Below are 9,549 nucleotides of genomic sequence, written 5' to 3' on the forward strand. Positions count from 1 at the left end.
GTAGGTGGCATGGCCCCAGCCTTAAAGGGCCCAGGTGGAGGGGCAGGCACGAGACGAATAAAGCACAAAATTGGCTGAGAAGGACGACTGCAGAAACGGCCCAAGCTACCCAGGTTTAACTCTAATGGGGACAGGGGACCAGGGGTCAGGGAAGATGATGTCCTGGTGGACTTGGAACAATAACGATGGTTTAGCCAGAGGCTTATGTGACAAGGGTGGTCCTGGCAGAAAAAAATTAACAGGTAAAGGCAGGCACGTGGGAAGCGACGTGTGCATTGTGGGCAAATGGCCCGGAGCATTGTGGGAACTACAGGCCCCAGTGCATGGTGGGAAAATGTCGTGAAGCAATGTGGGAGCTGCGGGCCACGCGCAGGTGGGCACCAGTGCATCGTGGGAACCGTGGGCCAGGCGCTTTGAGGGCACCGGTGCCTTATGGGTGCTATGAGCACAGGGAATTGTGGGAATCCTCTGCACAAATTCTGGAATAAGGGGGTAGGGGTATGTGGGCTGGAAAAGCAGGAAGGGTTATTTAGTACAACTGGGGTTTTCCTGCCCCTTTTTCTCTTATTTGGGTTTCCTCTTAAGAGGAAGTTAGTTAAAAGCCTGCATGCACTTGACTCTTTTGTCTAATTTTTATTATCTGTTTTTCCACCAGAAAAGAAACTCTAAGAGGGCAAGGATTGTGCCACTTTTGAACTCTATCCCCAGTACTACTGGGCATGTAGGAGGGGCTGATGGTCATCCTCTGGCAACATTGCCCAGGGAAGGTAGCATCGTTGCCTGATAGCCTTAGATGTCTGCAAATGTTCATTTTATTACTTATGTTAAAAAACCCACACTCGTCTAATAGTCAACTGGCATCCAATGTGTGACTTAATGGATGATACTGCTTGGAGTAAGGCCAAGTGGGGGGCGGGGGGAAGTCCACTCTTTTGAAGAAAACCTTAGGTGTAACCGAGGACAAGGTCCAGGTGGGAAACAACCCGCCCCACCCAAGACTGACAAGACCAGATGGACATTCTGGAAAGGTGACTCAGGCAGCAGTCCGGCGTGCCAGGATAAGGGAAAAGGGTAGAGAGGCTATTCTAAGGGGCCGGAAGACAAAATGCGTGTTGAGCCAGTGGAGTGTGGTGAGGGGCAGTGGGATGGAGGGAGCTGGCAGACCCTGATCGGGTGTGGAAGCTGGGGCAGGGTGGGCGGTACCGTGGCTCCCACCCATATCTGTCTCAAGACTTAGCCCAGGACCTTCCACATAGTAGGTGCTCAGCAAATACGCGGTGAGGGACCCTGTGAGTGGATGGATGAATCGCTGCGAGCCTCCTCACTCATAATCTGCAGGGGTTTCTCATGCCCCCATGGAGGGGGCAATTAGAAAAGGGTCAGGGGGCATTGTAGAGGGTTGGCCAGCCCCCCACGGCTCCACAGGCGCAGGGGAACTGGCTTCTTGCCATCCCTCGGGGGCTTGGCAGAGTGACAGGTTCACAAGATGGGCAGGTCCCACAGCAGACTGGGAAAGTGATAAGGGCAGGGCCTGGCCTGAAGGACAACTTCTTTGACACCCCCATTAGCCCTGTCTAGGGCTGAGAGGGCCTGACTAAGCAGCTTCTCTCCTGGCAGTGGAAAGGGGGAACCAAGGACTCTGCTTCTCCTTCGGTTGCTCACACGGACCTGCCAGGAGCCATTCCAGATTGGCTGCAGGAAACGTTCCATACATATGTGAGACTCCGTGTTTCTTCCTCCCAGGAAGGGCGAGGGCGGCAGATGTTTCTCTAGAGAGAAATCAGTTCCCCTCACCCCCATCCTGCAGTCAGAATAGCAATGCAAGGGGACTAACGTTTGTGGGGTTCCTACTACGCACCACGTTCTACTACAGCGTCAGCTTTCCGCGTTACGATGTCATTGTCATGGCAACAATGCAGGATGGGTGTTTTTCGCAGAGGAAGCCTCTGAGGTTTGGAGAGTTGAGCTCCGTAGCTAAGGCCATACAACCAATATGTATCAGAACTGGAATTTGAACCTGGCTCTCCAACATTCTACAACTCGTGTTCTCTCGAATACAGCCTTTGGCTCTGTTCAAAATAGTCCTCTGGGCTCTGTGCCTAAAGCAATAGAAGATGTAGACCAAGGACATCAGACTTGGGACAGAAATATTCCGGGACATTTTTGTGGCTGAAAGCTCTGGACCTAGGGGGAGAAAGCCTTCAGACAAATCTGGTAAGACAAGGGCCTGGGCAGACATCTCCTCTGTTCATTCAACCCATCGGGAAGGGTGCTCCAGGCAGAAGGTACAGCATGTGCCCAGGCCTGGAGACCCGAGAGCGGAAGTGTGTTCACTGCTGTTAGAGCAGAGCAAGCAAATGAGGAATCGGTAGGAGGTGTGGCCAGGGGGCTGGGCTGGATTCCTGGACCCTTACCGTCATACTCTTTCTGGAGTAGACTCTGCCCTGAATCAGGCCATTCTCCTGGGTGCCCTGGAAAACGATCCGGTGACCATGCTCTCCAGAGTGTGTCTGATGGTAATGAGGCTCAGCCCGGAGACCATCCGAGTGGGTGACAGACTCCCAAATATCAGAGGCTGGCATACTTCCTCTACAAGCCAGTGGGTACACAGTATCGAAGAGAAGGGAAAAAATAATCGTAGCAGTGTCTGAAGAACGTAGACACGGTGTCTTGCTCTCTTGTAATGTATGTTTCAAGCAGCATAAGGAGTAAAAAAGTCAGATTCACATGTCTCCTGCTGCTCGTGCAAAGAAAAGGAGCGGAAGTTACAAGGCAGCCGTTTCACCCATAAGATGTGTGATGTTGGAAGTCGTAATAAAAAATAAATATTTGGTCTCCGGGCCCTTTTCTGGCACAGGGCTTCTAAAACCTTAGGAATTTCCAGGGAGGAAGGTGATATAGGTGTCATTTGTTACGTTAACGAGGTGACCTTTGGAACCACCTAAGGATGGGGCTGGTTGCCAGGAGAACTAACCATGCGATGAGAAGGTTGGAGTTTTCAGTCCCTCCCTCAACTGCCTGTGAGAGGAGGAGGCTGGAGGTTGAATCAATGGCCAATGGCCAATGCTTTAATCCATTGTGACCATAATGAAGCCTCGGTGAAAATCCCAAAGGACTGGGTGTGGCATGCTTCCTGATTGGTGGACAGCTTTCAGAGAGCTTCCTGATTGGTGGAGACAATATTCACAGTGCTTCCTGATTGGTAGACAGGGTTCGAGCGCTTCCTGATTGGCTGACAGGCGGAGATTCGGGAAGAGTGGGCTCTCAGAGACCGTGGAAGCTCCACCCCATGTCCCCACACCTTGCCCTATGCATCTCTTCCACTGGCTATTCCTGAATTATATCCTTTTATAACAAACTTGTAATCTGGTAAGTAGAACGTTTCTCGGAATTTTGTGATCCCCTCTAGCAAATTAATGGAACCCAGGCAGGGAGTCGTGGTAACCTCTGATCTCTAGCTACTTAGTCAAAAGCGTGGGTGGCCCCTGGATTTGAGACTGGCATCTGAAGTTGAGGTGGGGGGGGACAGCCTTGCAGGACTGAGCCCTCAACCTGTGGAACCTGACGCTGCCTCTGGGTAGATCGTGTCCTGAGTCGAATTGTAGAACACCCGGCTGGTGTCAGAGAACTGCTCAGTGGTGTGGGAAAACCCACACACACACACTGGAATTGGGTACAGAAATAGACGTGACTGGTATTTTCTGTACTAACGCAGCATGGCCAAATGTCAGTGCCAAGTCATTCAACGCGCATTACCAACTTCTTCCTGTGTGCCAGGAACTGGTCCTGCCCCGGAGGACAAGCAGTGAACCCTGTAGACACAGCCTCTCACTGAGCTTGTAAGTTAGGTGTGAAGCAATCACACTCGAGCTCCTTGGCCAAGCCATTGCTACTTTTCCACCTTAGTCTTTTCGCCCGCAACATGGGGGTTATTTTGTGAGTGAAGTCAAGAGATGGCTGGGGACTAGGTATATAGGGTGAGAAATACTAAAACGGTTCATGGAGCCATATCATTTGATTTCTGCCTCTGGCTACTCTTAAGACAGCATCTCTTTTCACATTCGCCCTAAGAAATACAAGAATATTTAGAGTTGAGGACAGAGTCTTCCACCCTGAAGCAGCCCAGGCAGGACCATTCTGAAATTCAACTTTGTTTCCTCATGCCTCTCTCTCTAACTATCTCTCTCTCTCTCTCCCCCTCTCTCTCTATAGATAGATAGATAGCTATTTTTTTTGCAGGATACTTTTGTTTTCTCTCTTCCTCCCGCCACTACGGGTCAAAGTGTCTATGCTACTTTCTGAACCACAGGTTTTTCAACATGTTCTCTCAGGGATATACGGGAAGGAGGGTGTCTCTTCAACTCTAAGATTCCATGATGAGGAGCCTGGAGATTCTTGGGAGTTGGCTGCTTGTCCAATGCTACTCTCACCACTGTCTTCTCTCTGGCAACTCACACTCCGCAAGAGCGCCGCTCCTAGGCTACACAGCAGGCTTCAAGTTATTTCATGTTGGTTTCCGACCCCCATTTCTAGGTGGACCCAGACCTCTTTATTCCTCTGGTCTCCTGAAAGGCTGGTTCTGGCACCTGGATGTTTGTTTCCTCCTGGAGGGCCCCAGGCCCACCAGCAGGCACACCAGACATGTGCTTCACGTCTGTGGATGGACGAGATCAGGGGGAAACACATCTGGTCTGTGTCGTGACAGAGAGATGGCGAGAGGCTCGGGAGTGGATGCGGGATGGAGAGGTGGGGAGACAGGGCTGGGAGGTGAGAACGTCTGAAGTCATTCCCCATCAGCAGGACTCTGAACGGAAAACTCTTTGTAGAGGAAGAGATCTCAGCAAGCTTGTAATCCCTCAGGCCCATTTGACAGAAAGGAAGGGGAAGCTTGAGACACGAGACTACGGTGTCATAAATGCCAGAGCTGGGACTTGAACCTAGGTCTTGTGCCTCCCAGTCCAAAGAGAGAAGAGACCAGAGGAAACCCCCAGGGGATGTGGCCAGTGGTAAGGGAACAAGAAGAGCTGCTTGCCCTTGAAAATCACTATTGCCTCAGTCACTCAGCCTTTTCAGCTGCATCCATTTTATGGGTGAGGTTAAATAACTTGCTCGAAGCTTCCCACTGAGAACACGGCATAGCCGTGATTGGAACCCCAAAGCCATGGGGCGCCCGATGGCAAATGTTGCCCCCAGGGGATCAGACAACATGAGCGTTGTTTTGCTCTTAAGACACAGTCATCCTCTGAGAGGAAACCAAACCTTCCTCCAAGAAGACTTCCCTGAATGCACCAAGCCACAAAAGCATCTTCCTGATGCAGATGTCTAAACTCCTAGGCAATGTGCTTTCTCCCACCTTGTTTCCCATGGATCTGAATGTCCACATCTTAAAGTTGACTACTGCCTGCCTCAGACTTCCTGGTCCCAGTTCCCCGCACCCCGCACTTCCCACATTTTCATTCAGTACCAAACTCTTAGGAGATGCTCAAAGAAGATGTGCTGAGTCACGGGGGAAACTCAGAGGAAGAGAAACCATGGGAATAAGGACTTGCCTGTTACTGATCCTTGACCTTCCATTGAGAAGCTCTAAGAAAAAAAAAAAAACCAACTGATTTTAAAATCAAGATGACTTTCGTCATCTACCATTGAGGAGAATACAAGTCAAAGCCCGTAGGCCCACGTGGATATTCCAGAAATGGACTGTTACCTCCATTGGTTGATTGAATTAGGAAGTGTTCCCTCTGTGTCACCTAAACTCGTTACGTGTAAGATGGTGGGCAAAACGTCATGGTGTAAAGATAGTCATTTAATCCTGACTGTAAGCCTCAGGCACATGTCCCCTGGCCTTTCTCAGTCCTAAGTCCCTTAATGTTTTCACCTGGTGCTCACTGATGGACACTGGGTCACGGCAATGACTGACACCTGCCCCACCCCACCCCGCCCCCCCCCCCCAACCACCTCTCTCTTTCCTCGGGGTCTCTAAACTTGACCTGTCAGCCCCTTGACTCTGAGGGAGAAGTGAGCTGGATACAGAGACTGCAGCGCGGGGTGGCTTCAAACTTCAGGATTCAAGATGAGCACAGCTGGTCTAACTGAAAATAACCTGGAGAAATGATCAGCCCAAACTCTCAGCTGAAGGAAACCCAGCTACAGAAGCGCCATCACAGCAGGGAGCCCGCACGGCACCCTCAAACCAGGACAGAAGGCCGGGAGAACTAAGTCCCCAGTACCCTGCCGGTCACAGAACAAACTCACTCACAAGCTGGGTGGCCCCATTCCTCTGCATCGGGGCTCTTCCTCTGTCACTTCCTAGCAGCATAACCATGGGCACGTTACTTCCCCCTTTCGAGCCTCCGTTTTCTCTCCCTGAGAAATGGGCATACTGATCAGGACCTCTTTAGAGGGTAGCGGTTGGGACAAAAACCCTGCGATGGGGCCTGTTCCAGGCAGGCGTTTGATTTTAGCTAGTTTCCATTCTTTCAGCCTTCGCTTGCCCAAGGGCCTGGGGAAAGCCACTTTAATTTCTTTGTACCCCAGGCTCTGTCCCCGGTGTAGGGCTTGTGGAGATTTGCTGATCACCCCAAAGTGTCTTGTGTTTGCCTGTCAGAACTGAAAACAGAGCCCGACTCACGGAACAGAAAATGGGTCAGGCCCAGGGGCTGTTTAGCCAAAGAGTGGCTGCTAACCGCACCTTACGCTTCTGCCTTAGGATCTGGAGGGGGTCCACCCTCCCCCTCTCGCCTGCTGCCCCCAGGGCTGAGCCTCCAGTGTCCAGGTTTGAAGGTGGGTCACCTTGGCCACAGATTTTACACGTTTCTCTCTCCCTGGCAAATGGGGGTGTCGGGGGGGGGTGTGTGGCAGGGACCTGAATCATAGCTCCCACACCAAGAGTTGTTTTATTATTATTATTATTATTATTATTATTATTATTTTAATCTAAGAACTAGTTGTGATTAATAGCAGCCTGAGCTTCTGAGGTTCCTGGTGCAGAAATAAGGTCACGGTGAAGATATGGCCGTTTTGAAACCCTGGTGAACTTCAAGGACCAGCGCAGGGTGGTAATCACTCCGGTTTTGGCTCATCTTCCCTCCCTGTGGCCTGTGACTTCAAGGCCCGGGGCTGTCCCTACCTTTCAGACTTCCTCTCATGCAAATTGGCCCAGGCAGGGGTGTGTGGGGTTGGGGGGTGGGGTGCTGGCAAAAGAGAGGAGAGAGCAGAGGGAAGTAATAAACTCCAGCCTCCCCAGACCTACTTTCTGTCTCACAGGCAGACCTCTCAGGGGTCCACCCGAGCCCCAAAACGGCCTCAGCAAGGGCCTGCTTGCTTCCACTGAAGTCCCAAACCTGGATGGGCACATCCCATCCATCCCTCTCTCAAGAAATAAATGCATCCATCCCATTCAGAGAAAGATCACAGCTCTGAGGGGCTTACGGGTTTTCCTGCAATCCGGTCCTCTCGTCATCCCACATCTGTAGAGTCTCGAAACTGCCTCTTCCTGACGAGTGGGGCTGCGAGAGTAAGGGCCTAACTGAGCTAACAGGCACAGAGACCGGCGATCATGGAGCCTTTGGGAGAGGGGGCTCGAGGGAGCCCTCCCAAAACAGGTCCCCTTCCCAGCCAGCCCCCACCGAGGACATGGCAGCAAGAATCATCCCGACGGAGGAGTTTGCGTGCTGACCCAAAGGGTGCAGGGGATTTTCCCTTTGCTGGCTTCAGTTTAGTGGGACACATTTCTCGAGAGCCCAAGGCACCACGGTTGCCCTTGCAGGAAGGAGAAGTGGACAAGGACACAGAGGAGAGCAGGCCAAGAGCCGGCAGTCCCGCCTCTGTACTGAGTCTGTGAGACCTTGAGGCCTTCAACCTCTGGGCTTGGGGCCTCAGTTTCCCCATCTGCAAGCAAGGGTGCTGGACTACACCAACTGTCCGGTCCTTTATTTCATCGGCACGCCAGTAAGGAGAGATCTGGTCCTGGCCCCATCCTTGCCTTAGGCAGGACTGACTTGTTCCCAATAAAAAAATCTCAAATCCAGATTCAGTGGCTTTCTGGCTCAACCATTTCTCAAGAAATAAATGCGCTGGTGACTATGGGGAGGAGAACGTCCAAACTGGCCCTGATTTGTGTGGACTGATGCACGGGCCCCTTTCCTGCCGAGCTTTCCAACTGACTGAGTGACTCCCGTCTGGCTTGGGAGGCCTCTGCCCACTGGGATTTGGAAGTTCATGGTGAAGTCTTGTGAGTACGACTCACGGCAGGGTCCCTGCCACTCCATTTACAAAAGGGACACAGGGGCCTCAAAAAGCCCACAACCTCCACAGGTTTCTGTGAAAATTTCCAACCCTCCTAATGTATGCAAATACCTTAAAAAAATATTTTTTTTAACATTTATTCATTTTTGAGCAAGGAAGGGGCAGAGAGAGAGAGAGAGAGAGGGAGACCCAGAACCCGAAGCAGGCGCCGGGCTCAGAGCTGTCCGCACAGAGCCCGATGCGGGGCTCAAACCCAAGGACCGCGAGATCGTGACCCGAGCCGAAGTCGGAGGCTTAACCGACTGAGCCACCCAGGCGCCCCTGTAGGCAAATATCTTGAAATCTCAGAATACGCATAAAACCCTTCAGTGCAGCAGAGCCAGTGCCCAGTGACCTTGGCCAGGTCACATAAAGCTTTGGGGATGGCATTCCTTTGGCTGCAAAATAAAGAGGTTGAGCTGAATTACTCAATCTCCAACATCCCCCCCACCTCCGCCCTGCCTCTATAATTATGTACATATGAGTAGACGGCCACAGGCTCTGGGTAATGAAAAAAATAATAAGCACGAGCCCTCAGTTGCTTCTTCCCTCTCATACACAGGTCTGTGGATACGGACTGACAGTTGGCATGGATAGAGGGCCATCAATATACATCTCTATCAGTAGACGTCTCCGTGGCTAAAACTGTCCTCAAATGTGACACGGGGCAAGCTGTGATGTCACTGTGGGTTATGACTTGCGCTCGCTCTCCAGCTTTCTTGCTTCTGTTAGCCCGTGGGACTAATTCTTTTCTTTCAAACATGTCTTCAATGGGGAGGGAAGGAGCTCGGCGGGAGACCCAGAAAACTCAAGGGCGTCTCGCAGCACACGTGGGACGAGACGGGGAAAGAGCTGCGATCTCAAAGCCGTAGAATAAAGGGTGGGGGTCTATCACGTTCCCTGCGGGCTCAGGAAGAGCAAGCCGGGGGGCCATACAGGATGGGGGGCCCCTCAGTGGCCTCCAAACCCTCCAAATAAGTCTGCTCCGAGAAACAAAGGTGCCTTGTTCTCCCAGAGAACAAGCCTGTGAGCAGAGGCTGGAGGGGAGAGGGCGGGCGGGTGGGGGAGAGAAAACCTTGGCCCAGGGAGCAGCAGCAGGGGGTGGGGGGGGGCAGCCGGGGCGTCTCTGATGAAAACGTTCAGCTTGATGTGGCCTTTCTGGGTTCCTCTGAACACGCTCAGCGACAGGCACCGAGCAGCGCCGTCTGTGTTTGAAGGTATTTCTCTACAGCAAACACCAGGCGGGGAAGAGAAAAACCCAAACCA

General features: G+C 52.0%; 1 long non-coding RNA gene across 4 annotated transcripts; it reads left to right on the forward strand.

Moving 5' to 3' along the window:
- Window positions 1-1,554: 1,554 nt before the first annotated feature.
- On the forward strand, window positions 1,555-8,028 carry LOC131499373 (uncharacterized). 4 transcript variants are annotated; one of them, XR_009255833.1, is made up of 4 exons: window positions 1,555-3,369; window positions 3,716-3,839; window positions 6,707-7,055; window positions 7,264-8,028. It is a non-coding gene; the product is annotated as an uncharacterized LOC131499373 (long non-coding RNA). The 4 variants fall into 4 exon arrangements; XR_009255835.1 differs by having other exon boundaries at window positions 7,473-8,028; XR_009255834.1 differs by having other exon boundaries at window positions 6,707-6,780.
- The last annotated feature ends 1,521 nt before the right edge of the window (window positions 8,029-9,549 follow it).

The sequence above is a fragment of the Neofelis nebulosa genome, chromosome 17, assembly GCF_028018385.1.
Source record: "Neofelis nebulosa isolate mNeoNeb1 chromosome 17, mNeoNeb1.pri, whole genome shotgun sequence".
NCBI lineage: Eukaryota > Metazoa > Chordata > Mammalia > Carnivora > Felidae > Neofelis > Neofelis nebulosa.